The sequence below is a fragment of the Ranitomeya imitator genome, chromosome 2, assembly GCF_032444005.1.
Source record: "Ranitomeya imitator isolate aRanImi1 chromosome 2, aRanImi1.pri, whole genome shotgun sequence".
NCBI lineage: Eukaryota > Metazoa > Chordata > Amphibia > Anura > Dendrobatidae > Ranitomeya > Ranitomeya imitator.
The window spans coordinates 541069625-541088974 of record NC_091283.1 but is presented as its reverse complement, the minus strand read 5'-3'; positions in this window follow the sequence as shown (position 1 = coordinate 541088974).

Below are 19350 nucleotides of genomic sequence, written 5' to 3'. Positions count from 1 at the left end.
TCCCTAACCCTAAATTTAGCCCCAACCCTAACCCTAACCCTAGCCCTAACCCTAGCCCTAACCCTAGCCCTAACCCTAAACCTAGCCCTAACCCTAGCCCTAACCCTAATTTTAGCCCCAACTGCTCTTCTCCTGCCAGCCGGCAGATGGCGACAGATGGAGGGCGCACTGCGCATGCGCCCGCCATTTTCTTTCCCCATGAAGACGCCGGCGGGCAGAAGGACGCAGGAGGACCCAGGGACACCGGTAAGTATAATAGGGTCCCCGAATCCCCCTATTTCTCTGTCCTCTGATGTGCGATCACATCAGAGGACAGAGAATTACACAGTACTTTTTTTTTTTTTTTTGCGGTCGCCGGTAAACAGTTAATTACCGTCGATCGCAAAACAGGGGTCGGTAAACCCGACCCCGATCATGTTCTTTGGGGTCTCGGCTATCCCCGGCAGCCGAGACCCCAAAGATTCTCCCGGTGCCGGCCGGCGGGCGCACTGCGCATGCGCCCGCCATTTTTTTGCTGGAAAAAGATGGCGGCGCCCATCGGGAGCCACGAGGAGCACCGGGGGAGACAGGTGAGTATCGGGGGGCTATCTGGGACCCCTTTTCTCTGTCCTCTGATGTGCGATCACATCGGAGGACAGAGAAATTAAAAAGAATTCGCTTTTTTTTTTGCGATCACCGGTAAACGGTTAATTACCGGCAATCGCAAAAGTGGGGTCGGTAAAAAAAAACCCGAATCATGTTCTCTGGGGTCTCGGCTACCCCAGCAGCCGAGACCCCAGAGAAAATCGGACTCTGGGGGGCGCTATTTACTTTTTCCACAGCGCCGTTATTTAACGGCGCTGTGGTTTAAGTACCCTTAGCAGCCGCCGTTAAAAGGCGTATCGGCGGTCGTTAAGGGGTTAAACTGCATTTTACAGTACCAGCATAAGTTACAATATTTCAGAAAACTGATGCACACACATTGTTTTGTTTTTCCTGATTGAACTGGAAAACTGCTGTGTTTTTTAAAACTGCAGCATGTCACTTCTTTCAGCATTTTTTTTCACCCATAGAGAGCAATGAGTAAGAGCAAAAACGTAGCAAAAAATGCAGGCATCAGGGTTTGCTGTGTTTTTGGTGCCCTAAACTCAGGAAGTTGCATCATGTGTTTTTGGGGAGCACTAAACTTTATCAGCATGCACAAGAGACAAATGAACCTGATAAAAAATGTATTGACTTGAAGAATCATCTTTCTAGCGCTGTGATGATATGGACACAGGAGTGGAGGTCGGCTATGATATACACTTCACACCCCACGGCTTAGATCTCAGATAGCTCTGTCCTAGCTGTTTAATGGGCTTGTCTCTTCTTTCTTTAGAAGCACACAGCACCACTCCCCCCTGGTTTCCTGGTTGCTTGGGGGCGGAGCACTCCTGATGATTGACAGTCCGGACCAGTGACAAGGTTGTGCCACTGATCGAACAGAGTGCTCTCAGGATAAAGAGATCCTTTCTGTTTCAGAGCTGAACTGGCAGATTCTAAAGCATGGAGTCCTTAAACTTGCCTTATAGCCAAGGTATCCAGCCACTCATAGACTGCAGGGGGCTGGTTAGCTAGGCAACGAGCTGTACATTATAAAATTAAAAATCCATCCAATCATGGAAATTTTTAGCGAAAGGTAAATTGCTAAGTTGCGTGTTTTGGGTTGTCATTGCAGGCGGGGGACATATTAATAACCTCCAAGCCTGCCAATAGGCTGCGTGTCAGGCGTAATACATTCTGATTGGCTGCAGCAGTTACAAAGTCCCGGATTCATCGCTACAGCAGGAAGTACACACCAAAAGGGGAATAGGAAGCATTAAAACCCGGGGGCGGAGGGGGATCGATATATAAAGAATAACATTATAATAGGCAATTGTTCATAATGAATACATCATCTGTAACCCATGGGGGGAAATGTCAGCACTATATAAATATTAGATAATAACTTAAATATTTTATAGGGAAAGAAAAGCTCCATGTTTTCCACGTGAATTATCACAGCGCTCCTACTGCTCCATCTAGTGGGCATTTGCAACTACAGAGGACATTCTTAAAGTATGAAACATTAATCTTAGTAATCTATAATAGATTTTACAAATCTACAATCTCTCTATTTGAAGAACTGTTATTTTACACCTCGGGCTGTATTCAACACCTTGGCTTTGGAAGAAACAAAATTGCCATCATTTAGTGCAAATGTGTTTATTTTTTACACCAGCAATTTTTGTTCCACAGTAAAATGATAACACTTTCATGTGAAAATATTGCATCACATATATGATCTTCCACGGTCTCTTATGAAACAGAATACTCGGGGGTAAACTTTATAGTTTAGGAACATTTTATTGATTGAAACAATTAAACACACTAATAATATGTTTATTTCTGTTTTTATTTTATTTATTTTGTTTATAAAAAAAAATAACTGACTTGGGCATGAAGTCAATTAATTTCTGTGAAACTAACATTATTATGTCTTCTCAGTTTTAGAGGAGACAAATTAAGGCGTGCCAGTTGGTGGCAGAATCATTTAGTTATGGTGCCTCTAGCTCAAGGAGTCACATGGGAGAATAGATCATTGTGCAGCTCCCCAAAGTCCTGGTCGTTGCAGTAATGTTATTCTTCCACCAGGGGGAGTGATGTTACGTCTGGAGGCAATGAAGGAGATCTTCTGTCCAGGTATCACAACCACAAGACACACTTCACACTCCAGTCTGCCAGGGGGAGCCATGCTTCTATCTATTAGGGCACTCCTCACACTTGGGTAAAACTGGTGGGTTGGTTAGGAAGTGAGTTCAGGCAGAAGCTGACTGGAGGGAGAAGGAGAGAGTCAGTGGGTCCTGACCGAGTTTGGCAGAGGCTGGTTGGAGTGGGTTCCAGCCAGCTCCAGGCTGCGGCCTGTGGAAGGAGAAGGCATACGGAGCTGCGCCTGCATCCCATGGGCAGCATCCTAAGAAAGGACACGAAAGGAATTGTGTTGCAGTGAGTGAGCAACGAAGTCATAGCAGCAGGAGAAGAATATCAGAGGGAGGCAGGCTGCCTCCTTCTGAAGCGCAGTGCCGGTAGCCAGAACACCGAGGGAGTAAAGAGCTCTATGCCATTACTTCAGAGACTGGCAGGACAGTTAATTCCACGTTAGCTGCCTGACCATTTTACCCAGGAGGCAGGGTGGCAATTTGTGGGGGCCGGGGCGTCTCTAGAGTCCCTGTAAAAAGCCTCAGACCACCAGTCACACGGGTTTGTCCTATCCGTCAGGGGGACAGAGAGAAGAGACTTAACATCTATAATAGTTGTGAGGACCTTACCGAGTTGCTCAGCAGGGAGGTACTACAACGCCCAGGTGCTAGAGGAAGGCTATTGAATTCCACCTGGATAAGGGGACTCTGGATTTTCCTTCAGACCAGCCGGACTTTGCCTACCCTGTGGTCCCTACCCTGGACTGTGGATGCTGAAGCCTTCAGTAAAGGTAAAGAGACTGCAACCTTGTGTCCTTGTTATTCACTGCGCCTTACATCATCCACCATCCACCATCTACACTCTGGGAAGCCCTGGCGACATACTTCACCTGTGAGAAGGTATACCATCTAGCTGCCACAACATCACCCCAGCGGACCCCTAAGCAGCGTCGGTCACCCTGACCGAATACCACAGGTGGCGTCATGAACATTATCCCTTTAAAGACCTTTCCCCCACAACATTAACGGACCTCCAAAGGGTCACGGACCGGGTCCGCCACCGTGACATCCCCCACTGAGAACTGAAGGGGCCCGGCTCCGTGTACCTCACGGCCCCTGGGGGCGCTCCACTTGAAGGTGACAAATTTACATGGAGATAGGAGCTAAAGTGGGCTCTTGTGGAGGACAGGTTTGGGAAGCCTATACACAGTTGCGGACGCAGACAATAGAGTGACCTTGTGTAAGAACAGTATATGGGCCTTTTGCAGTCCAAAAATGTGACTGTGGCTGAAGCTGCTTGCTGCTTTTAAGGTGGAAGTTGGCCCCTTTCTTCTTGGGCCCTGTATCGCTGCACAGGTTGCACCAATTGTATGTCCGTGCCTTACTATATGCACAATTGGCACTATTGTTTATGAGATGCCATGACTGTGATAATTGATTTTTTCAAGACAATTCAGAAGAATTCCCCATTATTGATAGAAATATAAGAAACAGACTCTCTTGCCTTGCATAATATACCATAGCAGTGACTGAGAGTATGTTCATATCTCTGATTTTTTGGGGGAACAAACAGAATAAAACATCAAAAACATCAGTTGCACAAGTGATGAAAACGGAAACAGAATGATTATTATGGGATCCATCTGGGCTCCATTATACATAATTTTTTTTAGAAAGAAAGAAAGAGATGATCTTGCGGAACATTTTTTTCCATTCTAAAAATGGACACATAAAGGAATCAATACAAACCCAATAATCAATGGGTCCATTGTATTTTATTCTTGTCCTACTTGATAAAATCCACAATGGCTAAAATGTCACTATATTGTTTTTCTAACGCATTTGCATTTTAACTTTGACAGGATAAATAAAAGACAAAGTTGTTGTCACGGGTTTACAGTGACAGAGAAGGGCCAGAGAACCGCAGAGTCTGATTTCACATATTTCTGCACTGTTTAGATGCTATTCTCCTTCATATTAAACTGTGCAGATTTATGTTAGCAGCGCAGGGGTTAATCTGTTCAACTTAGATTCTCTAAAGCTTTCCTGCTTGGATGATCACAGCTGTTCAGTATTGGTCACTCCCTTCTCCTATATATACTCACCTCTGGCAATCTGGATTGCCAGAGTTAGTCTCAAACTGTCTAGTGTGGAGTGGAGGTGTCGGTTGTTGGTAGAGGTGTTTGGAGTCTTGATTTGTGAATGTTGCTTGGTGTTTCGAGTGTGTGCAAAATCCTCATCCTCTCCTATTTGGTTTCCCTTCCTTTTCTACCTGGTGTTCCTTTCTGTTTGTGAGTGCGTATTTGTATATTTGGTATTTTCATTTGTCTCTGTATGTCCTCAATTAATAGTCTGATTTGTGTATATACATACACTATAACTCGCTAATTCCCTGGATGGGGAAGAGGGACAGATATAGGCCTGTTTCAGGAGTTCAGCAAGGTACGTGACTCTGACATCTTTACCATCAGTAGTAATCCGAGGAGCAGAGATAGGTAGGTCGCACCTAGCGTTAAGGACAGGGAAAGAGCCCTTGATCCCAGGTATTCCAACAACAGAGTTGTGACAGTTGTTATTTATCTACAGTGCCTTGGATCCATGGACTGCGTTTGCATCCTTAGATTTTTCAATTTGTTTGCACCATATGCATATAAAGGTGTTGCCCACCTTTTCTTTGAGCTGGACAATATATTGATGTGGTTCCTTATTGCTGTGTGTCTACTATCTGCGCCCAGTCCTTCTCAGCCCTTATCCACATACATGTCACTTGACAAACGGTAAGGTTTTTAATATTAGTGTTAGGACTATCACAACTAGGGTCAATGTGAAGTGGCATTATAGCTTTTGCATTTTTTTAAATCAAAATACATGTTAACTAAGAACCCTATATTATTTTCATGCACTTCTTTCTTTGTTTTTTAGGAGGTTCGTGACCCTGGCATTTTCACCATCAGAAGTAATCCGAGGAACTAGGTCGCCCCTAGCGTTAAGGACAGGGAAGGAGCCCCTGGCCCCACATATTATTACAACAGAGTTGTGGCAGTTGTTCTTTATCTACAGTGCCTTGGACTGTGTTTGCATCAGTTGCTCCCATTTTTTTTAATACATTTTGAACCTAAGTTCCAATTCTTTGTTTTCAAAACAGGAAGAAAAAGGAAACTGTTGTGTATCCTTATGATCATATTAACCAAGAATTCACCTAAACAAACAGCAGAAAATACAATATATTAGTTGACCCTGTCTCTTAAGCTCTTCCCACTAAATGAATTATCATTGTGTCATTCAGGAGATGCAGGTGTATAGAGTAGTCTCAGGTGTTGAGCCCACTTCATACTGAGCTGGTGTCAGCTGTGTTATACAGCCACTATCTGTCTCTAACAGCAGAGACCTTTAACGATGGCGTGTTTTGTGTTCATTGCGATAGTGTGAGTACTTGCAATTAGTTAATAAAGCTGATTTATGGAGCTCCAATGTGAATATATGCACAGATTGGTCAGGGGCTTCAGTGTATGCGTCCATCATGAGTCGGAGGATTGGACGGGAGTGCAGTCACTATAACAACTACGATGCCATAATATGATCGGCTTGTTATTAGTTATGGGATGGATTCTGTGCAGATATATCCTAGGTTATTGATGTTTTTTCATAACCCCTTCATGACCCAGCCTATTTTGACCTTAATGACCTGGCCGTTTTTTGCAATTCTGACCAGTGTCCCTTTATGAGGTAATAACTCAGGAACGCTTCAACGGATCCTAGCGGTTCTGAGATTGTTTTTTCATGACATACTGGGCTTCATGTTAATGGTAAATTTAGGTCAATAAATTCTGCGTTTATTTGTGATAAAAATGGAAATTTGGTGAAAATTTTGAAAATTTGGCAATTTTCACATTTTGAATTTTTATTCTGTTAAACCAGAGAGTTATGTGACACAAAATAGTTAATAAATAACATTTCCCACATGTATACTTTACATCAGCACAATTTTGGAAACAAAATTTTTTTTTGCTAAAAAGTTATAAGGGTTAAAATTTGACCAGCGATTTCTCATTTTTACAACGAAATTTACAAAACCATTTTTTTTAGGGACCACCTCACATTTGAAGTCAGTTTGAGGGGTCTATATGGCTGAAAATACCCAAAAGTGACCCCATTCTAAAAACTGCACCCCTCAAGGTGCATAAAACCACATTCAAGAAGTTTATTAACCCTTCAGGTGCTTCACAGCAGCAGAAGCAACATGGAAGGAAAAATGAACATTTAACTTTTTAGTCACAAAAATTATTTTTAGCAACAATTTTTTTATTTTCCCAATGGTAAAAGGAGAAACTGAACCACGAAAGTTGTTGTCCAATTTGTCCGCTGATACCTCATATGTGGGGGTAAACCACTGTTTGGGCGCACAGCAGGGCTTGGGAGGGAAGGAGCGCCATTTGACTTTTTGAATGAAAAATTGGCTCCACTCTTTAGCGGACACCATGTCACGTTTGGAAAGCCCCCATGTGCCTACAAATTGGAGCTCCCCCACAAGTGACCCCATTTTGGAAACTAGACACCCCAAGGAACTTATCTAGATGCATATTGAGCACTTTAAACGACCAGGTGCTTCACAAATTGATCCATAAAAATAAAAAAGTCCTTTTTTTTCACAAAACAATTCTTTTAGCCTCATTTTTTCATTTTCACATGGGCAACAGGATAAAATGGATCCTAAAGTTTGTTGGGCAATTTGTCCTGAGTACACCGATACCTCACATGTGGGGGTAAACCACTGTTTGGGCACATGGTAAGGCTAGGAAGGGAAGGAGCGCCATTTGACTTTTTGAATGAAAAATTATCTCCATTGTTAGCGGACACCATGTCGCGTTTGGAGAGTCCCTGTGTGCCTAAACATTGGAGCTCCCCCACAAGTGACCCCATTTTGAAAACTAGACCCCTCAAGGAACATATCTAGATGAATATTGAGCACTTTAAACCCCCAGGTGCTTCACAGAAGTTTATAACGCAGAGCCATGAAAATAAAAAATAATTTTTCTTTCCTCAAAAATGATTTTTTAGCCTGGAATTTCCTATTTTGCCAAAGGTAATAGGAGAAATTGGACCCCAAATGTTGTTGTCCAGTTTGTCCTGAGTATGCTGATACCCCATATGTGGGGGTAAACCACTGTTTGGGCGCATGGCAGGGCTCGGAAGGGAAGGCACGCCATTTGGCTTTTTAAATGGAAAATTAGCTCCAATCATTAGCGGACACCATGTCACGTTTGGAGAGCCCCTGTGTGCCTAAACATTGGAGATCCCCCACAAATTACCCCATTTTGGAAACTAGACCCCCAAAGGAACTAATCTAGATGTGTGGTGAGCACTTTGAACCCCCAAGTGCTTCACAGAAGTTTATAACGCAGAGCCATGAAAATAAAAATAAAAACATTTCTTTTCTCAAAAATGATTTTTTAGCCCGCAATTTTTTATTTTCCCAAGGGTAACAGGAGAAATTTGACCCCAAAAGTTGTTGTCCAGTTTCTCCTGAGTACGCTGATACCCCATATGTGGGGGTAAACCACTGTTTGGGCACATGCCGGGGCTCGGAAGTGAAGTAGTGACGTTTTGAAATGCAGACTTTGATGGAATGCTCTGCGGGCATCACGTTGCGTTTGCAGAGCCCCTGATGTGGCTAAACAGTAGAAACCCCCACAAGTGACCCCATTTTGGAAACTAGACCCCGAAAGGAATTTATCTAGATTTGTGGTGAGCACTTTGAACCCCCAAGTGCCTCACAGAAGTTTATAATGCAGAGCCATAAAAATCATAAATACGTTTTCTTTCCTCAAAAATAATTATTTAGCCCAGAATTTTTTAATTTTCCCAAGGGTAACAGGAGAAATTTGACCCAAAAAGTTGCTGTCCAGTTTCTCCTGAGTACGCTGATACCCCATGTGTGGGGGTAAACCACTGTTTGGGCACATGTCGGGGCTCAGAAGGGAAGCAGTGACTTTTGAAATTCAGACTTTGATGGAATGGTCTGCGGGCGTCACGTTGCGTTTGCAGAGCCCCTGGTGTGCCTAAACAGTAGAAACCCCCCACAAGTGACCCCATTTTGGAAACTAGACCCCCCAAGGAACTTATCTAGATATGTGGTGAGCACTTTGAACCCCCAAGTGCTTCACAGACGTTTACAACGCAGAGCTGTGAAAATAAAAAATCATTTTTCTTTCCTCAAAAATGATGTTTTAGCAAGCAATTTTTTATCTTCACAAGAGTAACAGGAGAAATTGGACCCCAGTAATTGTTGCGCAGTTTGTCCTGAGTATGCTGGTACCCCATATGTGGGGGTAAACCACTGTTTGGGCACACGTCGAGGCTCAAAAGGGAGGGAGCACCATCTGACTTTTTGAATACAAGATTGGCTGGAATCAATGGTGGCGCCATGTTGCGTTTGGAGTCCCCTGATGTGCCTAAACAGTGGAAACCCCTCAATTCTACCTCCAACACTAACCCCAACACACCCTTAACCCTAATCCCAACTGTAGCCGTAACCCTAATCACAACCCTAACCACAACCCTAATTCCAACCCTAACCCTAAGGCTATGTGCCCACGTTGAGGATTCGTGTGAGATTTTTCAGCACCATTTTTGAAAAATCCGCGGGTAAAAGACACTGCGTTTTACCTGCGGATTTACTGCGGATTTCCAGTGTTTTTTGTGCGGATTTCACCTGCGGATTCCTATTGAGGAACAGGTGTAAAACGCTGCAGAATCCGCACAAAGAATTGACATGCTGCGGAAAATACAACGCAGCGTTTCCGTGTGGTATTTTCCGCACCATGGGCACAGCGGATTTAGTTTTCCATAGGTTTCCATGGAACTGTAAACCTGATGGAACACTGCTGCGAATCAGCTGCGGATCCGCAGCCAAATCCGCACCGTGTGCACATAGCCTAATTCTAAAGGTATGTGCACACGCTGCGGAAAATGCTGCGGATCCACAGCAGTTTCCCATGAGTTTACAGTTCAATGTAAACCTATGGGAAACAAAAATCGCTGTACACATGCTGCAGAAAAACTGCACGGAAACGCAGCGGTTTACATTCCGCAGCATGTCACTTCTTTCTGCGGATTCCGCAGCGGTTTTACAACTGCTCCAATAGAAAATCACAGTTGTAAAACCGCAGTGAAATGCGCAGAAAAACCGCGGTAAATCCGCCATTAATCCGCATCAGTTTAGCACTGCGGATTTATCAAATCCGCTGCGGAAAAATCCGCAGAGGTCCAGAATACCACTGCACATACCGAAACCCTAACCCTAACCCTAACCCTAGTTCTGACCCCAACCTTAGTGGGAAAAAAAATATTCTTTATTTTATTATTGTCCCTACTTATGGGGGTGACAAAGGTGGGGGTCATTTACTATTTTTTTTATTTTGATCACTGTGATAGGTTTTATCACAGTGATCAAAATGCACATTGGAACGAATCTGCCTGCCGGCAGGTTCGGCGGGCGCACTGTGCATGCGCCCGCCATTTTGGAAGATGGCGGCGCCCATGGAGAAGACGGACGGACCCCGGGAGGCTCGGTAAGTATGATGGGGTGGGGGGAGCATGGGGGGGGGGTGAATCGGAGCATAGGGGGGTGGATCGGAGCGCGGGGAGGGTGGATTGGAGCACGGGGGGTGGTTCGGAGCATGGGGGGTGGATCGGAGCATGGGGGGGTGGATTGGAGCACGGGGGTGGATCGGAGTGCAGGGGGGTTGGATTGGAGCACAGGGGGAGTGGAAAAGAGCACGGGGGGAGCGGACAGGAGGACAAGGGGAGCGGAGCAGTGTACAGGACTGATCGGAGGACTGGGGGGGATCGGTGGTGGTGGTGGGGGGGCAGACCAGTGTTTCCAGCCATGGCCGATGGTATTGCAGCATCGGCCTTGGCTGGATTATAATATTTCACCAGTTTTTTAGGTGAAATATTACAAATCACTCTGGTTGACAGCTTCACTTTCAACAGCCAATCAGAGCGATTGTGGCCACGGGGGGGGGGGGGGGGCTGGGCTGTACTACCACTCCCCCTGTCCCTGCTGATCGGGTGAAACTGGAGTTAACCCTTTCACCTGATCTGCAGGGACGCGATCTTTCCATGACGCCACTTAGGCGACTGTTGTGAATTCTGTTGTCAGGCTCCCTCCTGTGGTCATGAATGGTACTTTGGCTGGTTCTGTCCATGGACTTCCTCTGGTGGGTGTTTGAGTTTCCTTCCACAGGTGACGAGGTTGATTCGTTAGCTGGCTGCTCTATTTAACTCCACTTAGATCTTTGCTCCATGCCACCTGTCAATGTTCCAGTATTGGTCTAGTTCACTCCTGGATCGTTCTTGTGACCTGTCTTCCCAGCAGAAGCTAAGTTCCTGCTTGTATTTTCTTTGGTTTGCTATTTTTCTGTCCAGCTTGCTATTTTTATTGTTGTCTTGCTTGCTGGAAGCTCTGGGACGCAGAGGGAGCGCCTCCGCACCGTGAGTCGGTGCGGAGGGTCTTTTTGCGCCCTCTGCGTGGTCTTTTTGTAGGTTTTTGTGCTGACTGCAAAGCAACCTTTCCTATCCTCAGTCTGTTCAGTAAGTCGGGCCTCACTTTGCTAAATCTATTTCATCTCTGTGTTTGTATTTTCATCTTTACTCACAGTCATTATATGTGGGGGGCTGCCTTTTCCTTTGGGGAATTTCTCTGAGGCAAGGTAGGCTTTATTTTTCTATCTTCAGGGCTACCTAGTTCCTTAGGCTGTGCCGAGTTGCATAGGGAGCGTTAGGAGCAATCCACGGCTATTTCTAGTGTGTGTGATAGGATTAGGGATTGCGGTCAGCAGAGTTCCCACGTCCCAGAGCTCGTCCTTTATTATCAGTAACTATCAGGTCATTCCGTGTGCTCTTAACCACCAGGTCCATTATTGTCCTGACCACCAGGTCATAACAGTACAGGTGACCCAAAGTACTAATGCATCTCAATAGAGGGATAAGAGAAGTTCTGAGACCATTTTATTTTCTTTGCAGTGTGTTTTGTCTCTCTTTTCCCCTTTACCTCTGGGTGGTTCAGGACACAGGTGTAAACATGGACATTCAAGGTCTGTCCTCTTGGATGGATAATCTCACTACAAGGGTACAAAACATTCAAGATTTTGTGGTTCAGAATCCGATGTCAAATTCCTGATTTGTTTTTTGGTGATAGATCTAAGTTCTTGAATTTCAAAAATAATTGTAAATTGTTTCTTGCCTTGAAACCTCGCTCCTCAGGTGACCCTGTTCAACAAGTAAAGATCATTATTTCTTTGTTACGTGGTGACCCTCAAGACTGGGCATTTTCCCTTGCGCCAGGAGATCCGGCATTGCGTGATGTTGATGCGTTTTTTGGCGCTTGGATTGCTTTATGACGAACCTAATTCAGTGGATCAGGCAGAGAAAATCTTGCTGGCTCTGTGTCAGGGTCAGGATGAAGCGGAGATATATTGTCAGAAGTTTAGAAAGTGGTCTGTGCTCACTCAGTGGAATGAATGTGCCCTGGCAGCAATCTTCAGAAAGGGTCTCTCTGAAGCCCTTAAGGATGTCATGGTGGGATTTCCCATGCCTGCTGGTCTGAATGAGTCTATGTCTTTGGCCATTCAGATCGATCGACGCTTGCGTGAGCGTAAAGCTGTGCACCATTTGGCGGTACTATCTGAGCATGGGCCTGAGCCTATGCAATGTGATAGGACTTTGACCAGAGCTGAAAGGCAAGAACACAGACGTCGGAATGGGCTATGTTTTTACTGTGGTGATTCCACTCATGTTATCTCCGATTGTCCTAAGCGCACTAAGCGGTTCGCTAGGTCTGCCACCATTGGTACGTTACAGTCTAAATTTCTATTGTCCGTTACTCTGATTTGCTCTTTGTCATCCTATTCTGTTATGGCATTTGTGGATTCAGGCGCTGCCCTGAATTTGATGGACTTGGAGTATGCTAGGCGCTGTGGTTTTTTCTTGGAGCCCTTGCAGTATCCTATTCCATTGAGAGGAATTGATGCTACGCCTTTGGCCAAGAATAAGCCTCAGTACTGGACCCAATTGACCATGTGCATGGCTCCTGCACATCAGGAGGATATCCGCTTTCTGGTGTTGCATAATCTGCATGATGTGGTCGCTTTGGGGTTGCCATGGCTACAGGTTCATAATCCAGTATTGGACTGGAAATCTATGTCTGTGTCCAGCTGGGGTTGCCAGGGGGAACATGGTGATGTTCCATTTTTGTCTATTTCGTCTTCCACTCCTTCTGAAGTTCCAGAGTTTTTGTCGGATTATCGGGATGTATTTGATGAGCCCAAAGCCAGGTCCCTACCTCCTCATAGGGATTGCGATTGTGCAATTAATTTGATTCCTGGTAGTAAGTTTCCTAAGGGCCGATTGTTCAATTTATCTGTGCCAGAACACGCCGCTATGCGGAGTTATATAAAGGAATCCTTGGAGAAAGGCCATATTCGCCCGTCGTCATCACCGTTAGGAGCAGGGTTCTTTTTTGTGGCCAAGAAGGATGGTTCTTTGAGACCTTGTATTGATTACCGCCTTCTTAATAAAATTACAGTCAAATTTCAGTATCCTTTGCCGTTGCTGTCTGATTTGTTTGCTCGTATTAAAGGGGCTACTTGGTTCACCAAGATAGATCTTCGAGGGGCGTATAATCTTGTGCGTATTAAACAAGGCGATGAATGGAAAACAGCATTTAATACGCCCGAGGGCCATTTTGATTACCTGGTTATGCCATTCGGGCTTTCCAATGCTCCATCAGTATTTCAGTCCTTTATGCAGGACATCTTCCGAGAGTACCTGGATAAATTCCTGATTGTGTATTTGGATGATATTTTGGTCTTTTCGGATGATTGGGAGTCTCATGTGAAGCAGGTCAGAATGGTGTTCTAGGTCCTTCGTGCGAATTCCTTGTTTGTGAAGGGGTCAAAGTGTCTCTTTGGAGTTCAGAAGGCTTCATTTTTGGGTTTCATTTTTTCCCCTTCTACTATCGAGATGGATCCTGTTAAAGTCCAGGCCATTTACGATTGGACTCAGCCGACATCTGTGAAGAGCCTGCAAAAGTTCCTGGGCTTTGCTAATTTTTATCGGTGCTTCATCGCTAATTTTTCTAGTGTTGCTAAACCGTTGACTGATTTGACCAAGAAGGGTGCTGATGTGGTCAATGGGTTATCTGCAGCTGTAGAGGCTTTTCAGGAGTTGAAGCGTCATTTTTCTTCTGCCCCTGTGTTGTGCCAGCCAGATGTTTCGCTCCCGTTTCAGGTTGAGGTTGATGCTTCTGAGATTGGAGCAGGGGCTGTTTTGTCGCAAAGAAGTTCTGATGGCTCGGTGATGAAGCCATGTGCTTTCTTTTCTAGAAAGTTTTCGCCTGCTGAGCGTAATTATGATGTTGGTAATCGAGAGTTGTTGGCCATGAAGTGGGCATTCGAGGAGTGGCATCATTGGCTTGAAGGAGCCAAGCATCGCGTGGTGGTCTTGACAGATCACAAGAATTTGACTTATCTTGAGTCTGCCAAACGGTTGAATCCGAGACAGGCTCGATGGTCGTTATTTTTCTCCCGTTTTGATTTTGTGGTTTCGTACCTTCCGGGCTCTAAGAATGTGAAGGCTGATGCCCTGTCAAGGAGTTTTGTGCCTAACTCTCCGGGTGTTCCTGAGCCGGCGGGTAGTCTCAAAGAGGGGGTAATTTTGTCTGCCATCTCCCCTGATTTGCGGCGGGTGCAAAAATTTCAGGCTGATAGACCTGACCGTTGCCCAGCGGAGAAACTGTTTGTCCCTGATAGATGGACTAGTAGAGTTATCTCTGAGATTCATTGTTCAGTGTTGGCTGGGCATCCTGGAATCTTTGGTACCAGAGATTTGGTGGCTAGATCCTTTTGGTGGCCGTCTTTGTCACGGGATGTGCGTTCTTTTGTGCAGTCCTGTGGGACTTGTGCTCGGGCTAAGCCCTGCTGTTCTCGTGCCAGTGGGTTGCTTTTGCCCTTGCCGGTCCCGAAGAGGCCCTGGACGCATATTTCTATGGATTTTATTTCGGATCTCCCCGTCTCTCAAAAGATGTCGGTCATTTGGGTGGTTTGTGATCGCTTTTCTAAGATGGTCCATTTGGTACCTTTGTCTAAATTGCCTTCCTCCTCTGATTTGGTGGCATTATTTTTCCAGCATGTGGTTCGTTTACATGGTATCCCGGAGAATATCATTTCTGACAGAGGTTCCCAGTTTGTTTCGAGGTTTTGGCGATCGTTTTGTGCTAGGAAGGGCATTGATTTGTCTTTTTCCTCGGCTTTCCATCCTCAGACAAATGGCCAAACCGAACGAACTAATCAAACTTTGGAAACATATCTGAGATACTTTGTTTCTGCTGATCAGGATGATTGGGTCTCCTTTTTGCCGTTGGCTGAGTTCGCCCTTAATAATCGGGCCAGCTCGGCTACTTTGGTTTCGCCGTTTTTCTGCAATTCTGGTTTCCATCCTCGTTTCTCTTCAGGGCAGGTTGATTCTTCGCACTGTCCTGGTGTAGATACTGTGGTGGATAGGTTGCAGCAGATTTGGACTCATGTGGTGGACAATTTGACATTGTCCCAGGAGAAGGCTCAACGTTTCGCTAACCGCAGGCGCTGTGTGGGTCCCCGACTTCGTGTTGGGGATTTGGTTTGGTTGTCGTCTCGTTATGTTCCTATGAAGGTTTCCTCTCCTAAGTTTAAGCCTCGTTTCATTGGTCCGTATAAGATTTCTGAGGTTATCAATCCTGTGTCATTTCGTTTGGCCCTTCCTGCTTCTTTTGCCATCCTTAATGTGTTCCATAGGTCGTTATTGCGGAGATACGTGGCGCCTGTGGTTCCATCCGTTGATCCTCCTGCCCCAGTGTTGGTTGAGGGGGAGTTGGAGTATGTGGTGGAGAAGATTTTGGATTCTCGTATTTCGAGACGGAAACTCCAGTACCTGGTCAAGTGGAAGGGTTATGGTCAGGAAGATGATTCCTGGGTTTTTGCCTCTGATGTTCATGCTGCCGATCTGGTTCGTGCCTTTCATTTGGCTCATCCTGGTCGGCCTGGGGGTTCTGGTGAGGGTTCGGTGACCCCTCCTCAAGGGGGGTACTGTTGTGAATTCTGTTGTCGGGCTCCCTCCTGTGGTCATGAATGGTACTTCGGCTGGTTCTGTCCATAGACTTCCTCTGGTGGGTGTTTCTGAGTTTCCTTCCACAGGTGACGAGGTTGATTCGTTAGCTGGCTGCTCTATTTAACTCCACTTAGATCTTTGCTCCATGCCACCTGTCAATGTTCCAGTGTTGGTCTAGTTCACTCCTGGATCGTTCTTGTGACCTATCTTCCCAGCAGAAGCTAAGTTCCTGCTTGTATTTTCTTTGGTTTGCTATTTTTCTGTCCAGCTTGCTATTTTTATTGTTGTCTTGCTTGCTGGAAGCTCTGGGACGCAGAGGGAGCGCCTCCGCACCGTGAGTCGGTGCGGAGGGTCTTTTTGCGCCCTCTGTGTGGTCTTTTTGTAGGTTTTTGTGCTGGCCGCAAAGCAACCTTTCCTATCCTCAGTCTGCTCAGTAAGTCGGGCCTCACTTTGCTAAATCTATTTCATCTCTGTGTTTGTATTTTCATCTTTACTCACAGTCATTATATGTGGGGGGCTGCCTTTTCCTTTGGGGAATTTCTCTGAGGCAAGGTAGGCTTTATTTTTCTATCTTCAGGGCTAGCTAGTTCCTTAGGCTGTGCCGAGTTGCATAGGGAGCGTTAGGAGCAATCCACGGCTATTTCTAGTGTGTGTGATAGGATTAGGGATTGCGGTCAGCAGAGTTCCCACGTCCCAGAGCTCGTCCTTTATTATCAGTAACTATCAGGTCATTCCGTGTGCTCTTAACCACCAGGTCCATTATTGTCTTGACCACCAGGTCATAACAGGCGTCATGGGTCGGATTGGCACCGACTTTCATGACGCCTACGTGGCATCATGGGTCGGGAAGGGGTTAAATTAACATATTTATATAGCTTTTGTTGAAATCTTACGCAGCTACCTCCCTCCACCCCAGAGAGGAAAGGGGCAGGAGTAAAATGGGTAACATCGGTTGGAGAGGCAGGGGAACACCAAAGCACAAACAAACAGACACACAGGATAAAATACAAAGGGACAGTAACGAGGGAGAAAGGCAACATGAAGGAATGCCAAATAGGGGAAGGAAGAGGTATTGACAACAAATCGCATACAACAATCTCAAGACAACAAGAGCAACTCTCCAGAACATCTTCTCCAATGCATCGAGGAACAGAATGAAGATTCTATTGCTCTCATGGAAGGGAAGCCAGAGACAGGTTTATATAATAGAAGGATGTGGTTCCAATAAGAAGCACAGCCAATAGACCACGAGAAATGCATAGAATAGCGGGAAAAATGCAAAAAAAAACCGCAAAATTAATGAACATGCTGCTTTTTTTTACCGCGATGCGTTTTTTTCGCGGAAAAAAAACGCATCATGTGCACAAAAATTGCAGAATGCATTCTAAATAATAGGATGCATATGTCTGCAGTTTCAAATGCAGTTTTATCGCGTTTTTATCACGAAAAAATGCGAAAAAACCTGAACGTGTGCACATATTTATGGTTTAAAAGTGGAATAATCACAAAATAAATGTGTCTCACAAACTGCTGTACTTGCTTTTTTCACTAAATGTGCAGCAAAACCTGATACCTGCATTTTTTTTGCTGCGTTTTTGCACTCATTGCTTTCTGTGGGTGAATGAGATTTCTGAAATATCTTGGCTTTTGCTGGTACTGTAAAACACAGCTTTTAATTTACATAAAAAATGCAGCGAAGAAAAAAACCACAGCAAACGCAACATGTGAACATAACATACAGTGGGGAAACAAAATATTTAGTCAGCCACCAATTGTGCAAGTTCTACCACTTAAAAAGATGAGAGGCCTGCAATTGACATCATAGGTAGATCACAACTATGAGAATCAAAATGAGAAAACAAATCCAGAAAATCACTTTGTCTGATTTGGCAAGATTTATTTTGCAAATTATGGTGGAAAATAAGCATTTGGTCACCTAAAATCATGCAAGATTTCTGGATCTCACAGACCTGTAATGTCTTCTTTAAGAGGCTCCTCTGTCCTCCACTGATTACGTGTAGTAATGGCACATGTTAGAACTTGTTATTAGTATAAAATACACCTGTACACAACCTCAAACAGTCACACTCCAAACTCCACTATGGTGAAGACCAAAGAGCTGTTGAAGGACACCAGAAACAAAATTGTAGCCCTGCACCAGGCTGAGAAGACTGAATATGCAATAGGCAAGCAACTTGGTGTGATGAAATCAACTGTGGGAGCAATAATAAGAAAATGGAAGACATTGAAGACTACTGATAATCTCTCTCGATCTGGGGCTCCACACAAGATCTCACCCCGTGTGGTCAAAATGATAACAAGAACGGTGAGCAAAAATCCCAGAACCACATGGGGGGACATAGTGAATGACCTGCATAGACCTAGGACCACAGTAACAAAGGCTACCATCAGTAACACACTTTGCCACCAGGGACCCAGATCCTGCAGTGCCAGACGTGTCCCCCTGCTTAAGCCAGTACATGTCCGGGCCCATCTGAAGTTTGCTAGCGAGCATTTGGATTATCCAGAAAGGTACTGGGAGAATGTCATATGGTTTGATGAAACCAAAGTAGAACTGTTTGGTAGAAACAAAACTTATCGTGTTTACATAGTTATTAAGGGTGAAGGAAGACTTTAAGTCCATCTAGTTCAACCCATAGCCTAACCTAACATGCCCTAACATGTTGATCCAGAGGAAGGCAAAAAAAACCCATGTGGCAAAGTAAGCTCCACTTTGGGGAAAAAAATTCCTTCCCGACTCCACATACGGCAATCAGACTAGTTTTTGGAGTGTTTGGAGGAGACAGAATGCTGAGTTGCATCCAAAGAACACTATACCTACTGTGAAATATGGGGGTGGCAACATCATGCTTTGGGGCTGTTTCTCTGCAAAGAGACCATGATGACTGATCCGTGTACATGAAGGAATGAATGGGGCCATGTATCGTGAGATTTTTAGTGTAAACCTCCTTCCATCAGCAAAAACATTCAAGATGAAACGTGGATGGGTCTTTCAGCATGATAATGATCCCAAGTACACCGCCAGGGCAACAAAGGAGTGGCTTTGTAAGAAGATTGTGAAGGTCCTGGAGAGGCCTAGCCAGTCTCCAGATCTCAACCCCATAGAAAACCTTTGGAGAGAGTTGAAAGTCCGTGTTACCCAGCGACAGGCCCAAAACATCACTGCTCTAGAGGAGATCTGCATGGAGGAATGGGCCAACATACTACCATCAGTGTGTGCCAACCTTGTGAAGACTTACAGAAAACGTTTGTCCACTGTCATTCCCAACAAAGGATATATAACAAAATATTGAGATGAACTTTTGTTAATGGCCAAATACTTATTTTTCCACCATAATTTGCTAAATAAATCTTGCCAAATCAGAAAAGGTTATTTTCTCAATTAGTTTTTTCATTTTGACTCTCATAGTTGGGGTCTACCTATGATGTCAATCACAGGTCTCTGTCATCTTTTTAAGTGGAAGAACTTCCAGAATTGGTGGCTGAT